Genomic DNA, 12,393 nt, shown 5'->3' with positions numbered 1-12,393 from the left:
GATGGGCCAGGGTGGTGCTTGCTATAGCAGAAAATGCTCAGGCAATATCTGAGGAAGAATGGGAAGTGACCACCCACTCCTCAGGACCCATTTTGCAATCAGACTGTAGAGTGGAAGGTTTGAAGAACCAAGCCTTTGTCTTAGTTTGACTTTCTCTGAATAGGGCAAATTGTGGTCAGACCACTTTACTTCCAAACATTTCCCTGGACATTTTTTAAAATGAAGAAAATATGGCAAGCACATGGCACACAATCTAGACCAGGTTGACACCAATGATCCATGCCTCTAACCCTGGCGGAGAAGGATTGCACATGGGAGAACCCATGAAGTGACTCGCCAGTGAAAGGAGTTGAAGCATCTGTCTGATGGTTCCTCTTTGTAAATCCAAATACTACAGAGGAGCTGGCAGAAACGCAGCCAAAGGCATCTATCTCTAAGTTATCGCTAAGCAAATAATCAGCCAGAGAAGGCAAACATTCATTTTTCCGGCCATTCTGGGGTGTGAGCCTAATTCTTCCCCTTCAGCATATTTATGCCGCATCTTGCCCTCCTTCTGCGTGCCCCTCCCCTTCTCCTATCCTTGTAGAACTCCACCCTTCCTCACAAGTTGCTCTTGCTTTATAGTCATTGTTGATGTGCTCTGCCCTCTGCCTGGAATCATTACATCAGTCTGTTGTTATTGATCTTGTTGCTAAGGCCTGTGAATCTGCTCACGTTCCACCTCGGGAGTGGCGGGAAGAAAAAACATGTCCTTAAGATTTTTCCCACAAACCAGATGTTTTCTTCCACCCTTACATCTTCAAAATAGTTTCTCGGAAGAAAGATTAGCAAGAACACAGAAGGCTAGATCTTGTTTTCTCAGCATACCATGCGTCCACACCCAAATATCTGGCAATTCCGGCTTGTGAGCAATCCTGATTTCAGGACTCAGTTTTTAAAGCAACAGGTATCGTTTCCCCACAACTTGCTTCATAAATAAATAGTGGTGTGCCTTCTTCTCAGGGATTCCTTTTCAATTGCTGCTGGGAACAGAGAAGCAGCACCATAGAGGACGTCTTCATTCAACACCCCACACACCCCTAAGATACGTTTATTAATTTATCAAGGGCTACTGCTTTGAGAATTTGGCTAGGACCTATCTGAGGCAGGCAGTTGGGCTTAGTGAGGATTTCTTTTCAGGACATACAGCATGTTCTATCCTGCCTAGCCACTCAGGAGAGAGCTCCATGCCTATCCCAGCTGGTATTTCCGGGGACTAGACAGAGGCTGAGTGAAGTGGTCACCAACTTCAGAAGTCATGGAACCTGCTTGCAGCCATTTGCTGTTGCTATAGCCATTCTCTCTTGGTCAGGGCCAAGTTTGTTCCCCACAACCTGCCCAGGGAATGCTTGGCCAAGTCTCTGTGTACTTTTGGTTTGTACAACTGCTGTGGGTGCTATTGGCCTCCGAAGGGTTGCACCCAGGAATGTTTCTGAGTTTTTACATTGCATAGGAAACTCTCCACAACAAAGAGTTCTGTGCCTCAAAAATGCCAATAGAAACTCCCCCAATGGCTGAGGCAGACTTGAAGACAGTAACAGATCATAATCCTATAAATTCATTCATTTATTTCTTCATGAATTCACTGTGTGTGTCTGTGCATCTATGAGTCTGCATGCCCATGCCTATAGCTGTACACACACACATGAGCACATATGGAAGTCAGAGTCTAGTCTCTTAGCCCACCACTGTCAACCTCATTCCCCTACAGGGTCTCTCACTGAACTCGGAGCTTGCCTTCTGGGCTAGACTATGTGGCCAATGAGCTTCTAGGATGTGCCTGCGTCTGCCTCTCAGAATGCTGGGTCACAAGCACAATTGGCCATACTTGGCTTTTACATGGGTTCTGGGGACTTGAACTCAGGTCTTCCTGCTTACGCAGGTACCCTTACCCACTGAGCCATCTCCCCAGCCCCTTCCACAGCAATCTCTAACCCATAAAATACCCCATAAACATGCCAACAGGTCCATCTGAAAGAGGCAATTGTTCAACTGAGGTTCTCTTCCCAGGTGACGAGTCTGTGTGAACCTGATAAAACATTTAACATCAGACCAATGCAATAGAAAAGACAATGAAGCATTTGGAAGGTTGCTTTAGAAAGATAAACTGAACTACTAGACTGGTCATGATTAGATGAAAACAGTAATGATGTAAAAACATATTGATAAAAACAAGAAACTAAAAAGAAAATACTACAGACCCCAAAGATGGTAGAAGGAATCCCCAGGGAACAAGCTTGTGTCAACAAATTACATGAACTAATTTTAAATTGCAGTTTAACACAAAAAATAACACAAAATGCTACAGGAAAACATGAAGACCCCTAAAGCTGAATTTGAATTTGCCAACCAAATAACTTCCCACAACCAAGTGTGGCTCTATAATCCGGTACTCAGAGGGCTGAGCCAGGAAGATTCTATCTGCTTACCACACTCTGCAGTGCTGGGCCAGACCATGAAATCTATGCTGTAGACCTTGGTGTTAGTCCTGTTGATGCTGTTCACATGATTGGCTGGTCTTCCCCCATGTTTCTCCCTCTGTTTTTCTTCTTTCCATTATTGCCCAGTCTAGAAGGATGTTATTTTTAAAAATGTACTGAGACTATATTTAAAATCAATTTTCAAAATCTCTGAGCTGAACTCTAGAACACATTTCTAAAGCCTTGAACTTTGAAGGAATAGAAGCAGCCACCATTGGAAGGACAGGGAGACGACCCTGTACCTGGAGCCACCTCCTCAACATTCAGCCAGCCATGCAGATTAAGCTGTTCAGTAGGGGGAATGTTTGTCTATTTTCCTTGAAGGAAAGCTCTCTTAGCAAGATGCAGAGGCAGGAGAATGTGGAGACTAGTTGGAGTTATTAGAGGCATTGAGCATCATTGAGCAAGTGGACCAGTGTTACTGAATAGCTAATAGAATTTTAAAACAGAAATACCTCTTTTTCTGTTTGTTTTTTTTTTTTTTTTTTTTTTTTTTTAGAAATCTGCTTTCCTATTCCTTTATTTGTCCTGGTGTTCTTTTTACCATCTTCAGATGTGGCCTCTGGCCTTACATTTTCCACCTTCTCCAGTGGACCAGAGAGAGAAATGATCTGGTGTCTGCAACAAGATAGTTTCAGCTTCCCCTCTATTCTCATATTAACTCTAATCTGTCTTGATTTTTCTCCATCTTGGAGATGCTTGACTTAGATGATTAACTACAAATCATAACACCATTGTCGTTCCCCTTTCTATACTGCAATAGGCATCTTGCTGTTTAATTGGCTAGAGCTTCAAAACCCACAAAAGATGAGCAAGTTTCCCAGTCAGACATTTCTGGGCAGTTCTTACATTCCTGACTGCTGAATGAGACAGAGACGAGTAACAGAGCCATGGGTGACCAGGTCTGTTCCACGTGGGAAGCCCAACCAAAGAGGTGAAAAGAAGTAAGTATATGGGATTCAAAAGAGAGGAAATGACCTAGGCTTGCCAAGCTCAGAGATCTTTGCAGAGTCATCATCAGGGTTGGTAGCTTTCTGTTACTGTCACAAATACTTGACCTAATTGGCTGATCAATGTATAAAGCACAAATGGTTTGTTGTGGTGGTAGTGGTGATGATGGTGGTGGTAGTGTTTTGTTTTGTTTTATTTTGGTTTCAGAGATTCCAAGCTATCTACTGGCCCCATTGCTTTCATACCTTGACCAAGGGGAACATGTGTTAGAGTAAAATTAATTACTCAATGGCCTAGAAGCAACTCGCAGAGAAAGAGAGAGACTGGCTCCAATGGTTGCTTTGGAAGGGATGCCCATGATGAGCTAATGAATGCCCACCAAACCCCACTTCTTTGAGGCTCTACCAGCTCCCTAAGTGCTGAGCTAAAGGCAGTGCCATTGACACAGGAGCCTCTGAGGGATATTTGAGGTCCCAGTGAGCATTGTCAAAACCGAGGTAGGAGTCATGAGAGCAGCTGGTGCACAGCAAAGAGGGAAGAGCTTCCAAGCCAAGTGCAGTGTGGCTGCTGCTTCTGATGGAACTCTTTTCCTGGAGGGAGGAAGAAAACTCATTTCAGTCAAAGACGTATTTTATTTACAATAAACCCAATCCCTGCTGATACTCTACAGGGGCCGCCAGTGAAAACAGCAACAACAAAACAATAACAAACCTATTTCAAAGAACAAATAAAATAAGCATTAAAAAGAACAAAGTGAAAAACAGCTCTATCTCCACTCTAGGTCATAACTTTAGCCTAGATCCTTTTGACTCTGCTTTCTTCCGTGTGTGTGTGTGTGTGTGTGTGTGTGTGTGTGTGTGTGTGTGTGTGTGTGTATGTGTGTGTGTGTGTGTATGTATGTATGTATGTATATAGCCCTGATTTGGCCCTTTGGCAGTTGCCAGTCTTAATCTTTTGAAGTTATATTTGCTTTCTTTGCCTTGATTATAGATATATTCTGCGGGCTTATTTTCTTCCTTTAAATTTCCATCCCCAACAATAGTATCTCAATGTCAGCTTCATAGTGTCCTTCCTTGGACATAACTCTAATCTGGGTGTGGACAAATTGATTACTTTTTGCCTGAGGAATTTTAATGATGGGACAGGACTTGATTAAAACAACCCTTTCCCATTACACTCTGATAAAGACCTTGGTCAGAAAATCCGCCTTCTCTTATTTTTCAAACCGAGTGTGCCTTAACTGTCCCACATGGATTTTAAAACTGCCTTGCTATTTCCTTAGAGATTTTCTTCCTGTGTTTAAAAAACCAAAAACCAAGAAAAACAAAGAAACAAAAAACCCTTAAAGACTATTTTTTAAAGACTGAGTCTTTGTACTATTAAGTCCTTGCAAATACATTCTAAAATCTACAACTCGCCATTTCTTCTGCCTCTCATCAGTATTTGCATCAGAGGTGTAGAAGCTTTCTCCTGTCCTGCAGAGGGTGAATTTAATCCCAGACAGAGTTTAGTTTTGTAAGCAAGTGGGCCAGTTTTTGTGAGTAGCATTTTAATTTTTGTTTATAAGTTCCCACTTATTACTGCTGCAAGAGAAGATTAATTTCTATTTGCTTCATCTCCTGCAATCTCACTTAATTCTTGCTTTAAATGCTATTGTGAACTCTAATCATTTTGTGATCTTCTTGATTTTGCAGAACTTGGAGGTGGATAATTAAGTTGCTTCAAGTGTTAACACTTTTGTCTTTCCCACTGTGTATGTAGGCTTGGACATGTACTCTGCGCTTTAGTTGGATAGAGTCTCCAAACCCATGTTAAACTGCGTGGGATGAAAGGGCTCCCCATCTTTTTCTGGGTTCTAAAAGAAAACAGATCTGAAGTTTCTCATTGTGTTTGATGTTTGCCTGAGTTTCTGAGGAGACTATGTTAAGGGGGCGAGTGTGGGGTCATGATTTTCTGAGAGTCCCCCAAATTGACAGGTGTTGAATTTTAAGGCATTTTTACATAGCAGATGAGATATGCATGCAGAATCTTTCCCTTCAATCCATACTGTGGTGATCAATATGAAAGCAAGCCAAGAGGGTACAAAAGGACATCCAAACCAGGAAGGGCTTGTCATGAAGACACTGACCTCATAGGTAGGTCTTCAAGGAAGCCACACTCCTCATCCTGGTCCCTACCTGGGGATGATTAACATCCAGCATCTAATATTGAATACGGAGCTCTAAATTCTCTGACTATGCCCTTAGTGATTGTAGCATATTCTAAATTTTAAGGGTGACCCAGTCCCTTTTTAAAATACAGAACAAAACAAAGCATTTATTCAGTGAAGGGGAGTTCACAGGCTACAGCACACATGTGACAGACAGAGAATAACTCACGTGGAGTCAGTTCTCTCCTCCTACTATAAAGCTTCTAGGAACTGACCTCATGTCATCATGCTTAGTGGCTTGGGCCTTCATCTATTGAGCCATCTTGCCAGCCCTGCAGTGCTTATCATAAGAGAACTGTACTAATAATTTTCATTCCTTTGTGGTACTTACAGTTCTGGAGTGATTAAGGAGACAATCTGTGTTTCCTTCCTGACTTTTTGAAATTGTGAGTGTTATAGACCTGGACCAATCCCTCAGTAGCACTCTAGGTCCAGACCAAGGTGGTGGAGGATTGAAAAGTAATTTCTGTCTCCCTGGACCTCAGTTTCCCCCATTTTCAAAGATGTATTGAATGTATCTCTTATGCATTTAGCTTTTGTTTGTTCTGCTTTGTTTTATCAAGTCTTAAAAAATATGACGTCTCTTGAAAATATTGACTGAGCCCAGTCAAAGAGCTTTTAATTTACCTATCATTGGTTTTGCCCTGACTGAGTAAATACAGCAATGTCTCCTAATTTCCATGACTTTTTGGAGTCTGTATTTAACTTTCTATTAAGTTTTCTTACTAGTGGCTAGATGTTTTATGATAAACTTTACTCTTGACAACTATGACAATTGTAGTGCTTTGGTTTGGGTTTTACTGCTGTGAACAGACACCATGACCAAGGCAACTCTTATAAAGGACAACATTTAATTGGGGCTAGCTTACAGTTTCAGGGGTTCAGTCCATTATCATCATGATGGAAAGCATGGCAGCATCCAGGCAGACATGGTCCTGGAGAAGAAACTGAGAGTTATGCATCTTGATACAAAGGCAGTCAGGAAGAGACTAGTTTCCATGCTAGGTAGAGCCTGAATATAGGAGGCTGAAAAGTTCACCTACACAGTGACACACTTCCTCCAACAAGGCTATACCTCCTTCAATAAGGTCATACCTTGTAATAGTGCCATTCTCAATAGGCCAAGAATTCAAATATATGAATCTATGGGGGTCAAACCTATTCAAACCACCACACAGAGATTCTGTCCTGGTTTTTGTTGTTTTCTTGCTTCCTTGTTCATTTGGGGGCAGGTATAACATTTAAAACTTAGCCTGAACCTAACCTAAAGTAGATACTTTGTTGATAAAAGAGTGTCTATCAACTTTCGGTTGGGTTGGCTATCTGTCTTGGGTTCTTTTTACCTCCTTCCTCAAATTCTCTAGGATCACATTATGTCATTGACCATAACTTAGAGCCCACTTCAATTCCACCAGTATTCTCATCTGTGGCTTCTCTTCATTGAGAAGTCAGTCCAACCCCTGCCCCTCTATCTTAGAAAATCATCCAGTCTGCTCAGAGTCTAGTGTCCTTCCATTACACTATGAGCCTTCTCTGTAGGCAGATATTTGCAGAATGATGCGCCTTATCACAAAGGAAAGATGGTATTGCCTCTTTCATTCTTTGAAAAATCTGAGTTTTTCATGGGGAAAAAGAAGTATATAGAAATATAAATAAGTATAATAGAATTTGGAGAAATTTTTACTTTATAGTAATAAGGAGAATGCAGTATTTTCACATAAATCTTTAACTTCAATGAGGGGAGAGCTAGAACTGAGGGTTCAGAGAAGGGGCAGTGTGGGATTCTAGAATCGCGGCTGCATTAGAACCTACCACTGTCAGAACAACTTGACTGCAAAAACCTTAGATCATGTGGTAACTCTGATTTCCGGGGAGTGGGGAGGAAGTGCAGTGGCATGAATGTGACATACCTCCCATAAGTGCATGTGTTTAAACAGCTGTTAGAGCTATTTCAGAAGATCATAAAGCCTTTAGGAGGTAGAGCCTCCCTAACGAGTCTGTAGAGGGTGGGCCTTGAGGTTTTAGAGACTAACATTACTTCCAGTTCATACTGTTTCCTGACTGTAGAAGTCATGTGAACAGATACTTTATACCTGCCACTATGATGGATGGGATCCATTAAACTGTAAGCCAATATAAAACCTTTCTCCTTGAGGCTGGTTCTTGTCGGGTACTTTGTCATAAGAACAGGAGAAGGATTGATGCCAGGTTAACCTCTGTTCTCTTTTCTAGGGATGATTCAGGGAGCTAGAAAAAAAATGTGGAATGAAAAGGACTGATATGTCGGTCACATGGGCGTCAGATGTCCTCAGGGTTTTAGGATGATGTAGTAATGAAAGACCCACAACGTGAGGACTCCCCTACGTTCTGACTCAGGAGAGGCAACACCCCAAATCACTCATGAGAATTGGTCTTGACGCAAACTGCAAGAAGACTTTTAATTCAAGAGCACTCTTGGGCCCACGGTCATACACCACGCAGGGGTAGAGGACCGTGGCACCCTGAGTAGCTGGGTAAGGGGGTATTTAAAGGAAGAAACCACAACTCAAGGAAATGGGGAGGGCATTGTTGGAAAATACCAAAGATACCATTTAAGAGTCACAAGGAAGTGCAAAGTCACAAGAGTCACAAGGAATACCTGGTAATTGTTCAGGTTATCTCTCAAGACAGTTTTTAAGAGCCCCTAACAATAGGACATTCTTTGAATGAACACTCTTTGAGCCCAGGAAGCAGGTGGGTGGAGGAATGTCGTTATCTGTTTTATGATTAGCATACCTTGGAACATTGAGTCACAAAGGTCACATTCTCAAGCCTGGGCCTAAAGACCTAGAATTTTGTTTTTACGTTATACTTTTTCAGTATCAGAAGTGAGCTTGCATCAAGTGGGAATCTGGCCATTGAGTTGGGGACCTATCACCAGTGACATCTGAAGAAGGATTTGCATACATCAGCTCCTAAAGAAAAGCAAGAATGAAGACAGGTCAGGGAATGTCCACATCATGGAGAGCTGATGGTCCAGCCTGTAGGCTTTCCTTAGGGACTTCATGTTGCCATGGAAACCCATCACAACTTAGAACATCAACAGGAAGAGCTAGGAAGCAACAGAGCAGGAAGAGTGAGGAAGCAACTGAGCTGAGGTTTCTAGAAGCCAGATGTAGATAGCTCATAATGGAATCCTGTTTTGTATGGAAAACTGGGGTTGTGTTTTCCACACCTGAATTTGTGAGGTGAAATTCCCATCTCCTACAGTCTAACAATGCCTATCAGGGCTCAGCAATGTGCTCTACTGTGATGAAACTTATGTCCATTCTTATCTCTCAACACATGGACTCCCCTTTGCTCCTCCTCCTCATAGCTGAGGATGGGGCTTTCCTGACACTTGCTTGGTAAGAGCATGGAATTGCATGTCACCTCACCTCATTTTTAATTGGTGTCTGAATTTTACCATATAATTTCCCAATCCTGACTTTACAGAGAGGTAAAAAACCCTACAGAAATGAGAAGGGAAGCAAAGAGCGTAGAGAAGGTAGTTACTGGGGGATGGCTAATGCTGCGCCTCTTGGCTGTGAGTCTCTATGTGCAGTTCTAAAAGTGGGGCTATAATCAGAAGGATTTGAAGTTTGCTGATACCTATAATTTGCCATGTCTGGCCTATTGATTAGCCACAACTACAATTTTCATCGGCCTTTTTAGTTTTAATCTTCACTCAGACTATCTCAGGTGTTACTTGTGAAACAATGACCAAAAACCCCCACTTTTGAAGACATAAACAGTGCTTGAAAAAGATGTTTCTATTTTAATTATTAATTAATTAATTAAATATTGTGTTCTCTTAGGGACAAGAGGCTTCTGTTTAAGGCCCCACCAGGGCTAGTCACACAAAGACAAGAGCTGATTCTGTGAAGTTTTCTTTCAGGCTAAGATTCTGGACAAAATTCCTTGGGAAATCAGGTTGTGTTTCTTTTCTTCCATTTGCTGAATGGAACTCATCACCATTCAGTAATTAATGATGTAGTTAAATGATGTGTAATTTCTCCTCATTTTCTGCTTGGGTTTTAGTCACTAGAGATGGTTTCCCTCTTATTTCTGTTGTCCAGTTCCCTCCAGAAATGGCAAAAAAACAAAACAAAACAAAAAAGAAAAAAACCCACACACTTTATTACGTTAATTTCCTAATACCATACAGGAATTTGTAAGGGCCAGTGTGAAAGACTATTCTAGAACTACCCAAGCACTTTGATTCATCTCCTCTACACAAAGGGAGAGGCTAAGTTATCTCTGGTTATAAGGAACATATATAATGTGTTACTAGGAACAAATGGAGAGGAAGGTAGATAAGTTCTCAGCGTGACAAGGAATGGCCACCATCCATCCATCCTTCCATCCTTCCATCCTTCCATCCATCCATTCAAACAAGCCTAATATCTCCCACTATGTATTATGTGTTGGGTTGGTCTCTGTTCCAGAAGGTCTTGGAGTCTACAGGAAGAATGTGTCCCATGGATAAATACAAAAGATAGGTCAAAGAAGTACAGGATATGAAAAAGGTTTGAGATATTTTTTGTTTTGGGGTTATTGTTTTGTTTTTTGTTTTTGAATTAAAGGATATCTGAGCTGAATTCTGAAGATGGAAAAGAATCTCGTTCCATCTTCTTGCAGAAATCTATGTGTGTGTGTATGTGTGTGAGTGTCTGTCTGTCTGTGTCTGTGTATGTATGTATATGATAAATATATGTGTGCCTGTTTATGTATGTATGCATGTATATGTATATAATGTATATATCTGTATGTCTCTCTGTGTGTATATTGGTGCACTGTATATGCAAGTATATATGTATATGTGTGTGTCTGTCTGTGTATGTGTGCACATGAGCATGTGAGTGTATGTACGTGTATATAAAGTTAGAACATGATGCAGAAGCCATGTTCACCAAAATGAATCATTCAAGGGCTTACTATAGAGAGTGGGAGTCAGAAATAAGATATGGGTTAGATCATGATGGATAAGAATGCTACATAAAGCTTGTGTTTGCATCACCATGCCCATGAGGAGAAAGTGATCATATGGGATGAATACACGATGTGAACAGGTTAGCCAATAGGTTCAAAGTTGAATGGAGGTCAAAACTGATGATTCCTAGGCTAGGGGCGGTGATTTTAAGGTGATTGGCAGAACAATCAAGAAGTAAATTCTTGTCTAAGACAGCAGAAATGTAAAACAAAACACTGTAGCTTCTGCAAATCTCTTAGACAAAATGAGTAACGGCACAATTTTAAAAGTTGTATAAGATGGGCACAGTCGCCTCAGGCTACATACAGACACCCTGTTACAAGAAAACAGAGAGAGAGAGAGAGAGAGAGAGAGAGAGAGAGAGAGAGAGAGAGAGGGGAAGGAAGGTAAGGAAAGAGGGAGAGAGACAGAGAGAGACAGAGACAGAGACAGAGGGAGAATTATGCACCTAATTAAATTGTGTGAATTAATAAGATTAGCAGAAACTAAATATACTGCATGGATTAAAGTCTGTTTTATCTCTTTAAAAAGACTCATGTGTTGGTGATTTTTCTCATTGTTGTGACCAAATGTCTTCCAAGGAGCAATATAAGGGAGGAAGGATTCATTCAGGCTCATAGTTTGAAGAGACACAGTCCACCACAGCACCTGTCTGTGTATGTGTGCTCCTTAGTAAGGAGCATGTGCGACTTCAAGGATTTCAGGTGATGTATATCTCTGAGTACCAAGAAACAGAGAGGGGGAGGTTAATGCTGTCACCCACTGGCCTTCCGTTCTTTTCAATTTTATTCTTCTTAGGACTCCAGCTCATAAATGGTCCAACCCTCATCAGGATGGGTTGTTCACCCTCACAGACAATCCGGGTGTTTCCTGGCTGATTGCAGATCCAGCCAAGTTGACAATGACATTTATAGCTTGTCTGCTAAATTCTAAGTGTTCTTAGATCAACTGGATCACAGTCACCAGGAGACTTTAGGGATGCAAGGATTACTTCCAAATCTTTCTCCCTCTCCCTCTCCCTCTCCCCCTCCCCTCTTTCCCTCACACACATACAGACTCTTTCTCCCTTTCTCTGTCTGTCTGTCTGTCTGTTTGTCTGTGTGTGTGTGTGTGTGTGTCCCCTTTTGAACTTCATTCTTCCTGGCACTAGGGACAAAGAGGGAAAAGAGCAAAAAGTTAAGAGTTTGAAAAGATTTAGGAAAGAAAAATTATCATAGAAACAATAGTCTATATTTGTGTGGCCTTGCCAAAGAAGAGGTTAGAAATTAACACAAGGGGTGTAAAATGTTTGGCCCAGACAGCAGAGTGAGTTGGCATGCACACCTGTGTGTGTGCAGGCAGACACGAGGACAGCCTCCTCAGTCCATGTCATCATCAGAAATGTCATCCACTACTTTGGAGACAGGGGCTCTCATTGGCCTAGAGTTCACTGACCAATGGATCCCAAGGATCTGTCTGTCTGTCTTTGCTTCCCTGGCACTGGGGTGGCCAGTGTGTACATGTTGTTTTTATGTGAGTGGGGGGGGGGGTTGTTTACTTGGGTTCTCATGCCTGTGAGGTAAGCACTTTGCTAAGGGAACGGTCTCCACAGCTCAGCACCAGGACTTTCCATTTCTTAACAAAGAGCAAAAAAGAGGCCAAAATCCTGATGGTGAGGACAGCAGGTGGGACAGAAGTGCACATGCCTGCAGACCTGCACAAGG

The sequence above is a fragment of the Mus musculus genome, chromosome 9, assembly GCF_000001635.26.
Source record: "Mus musculus strain C57BL/6J chromosome 9, GRCm38.p6 C57BL/6J".
Taxonomy (NCBI): domain Eukaryota; kingdom Metazoa; phylum Chordata; class Mammalia; order Rodentia; family Muridae; genus Mus; species Mus musculus.
This window is presented reverse-complemented; position numbering follows the sequence as displayed.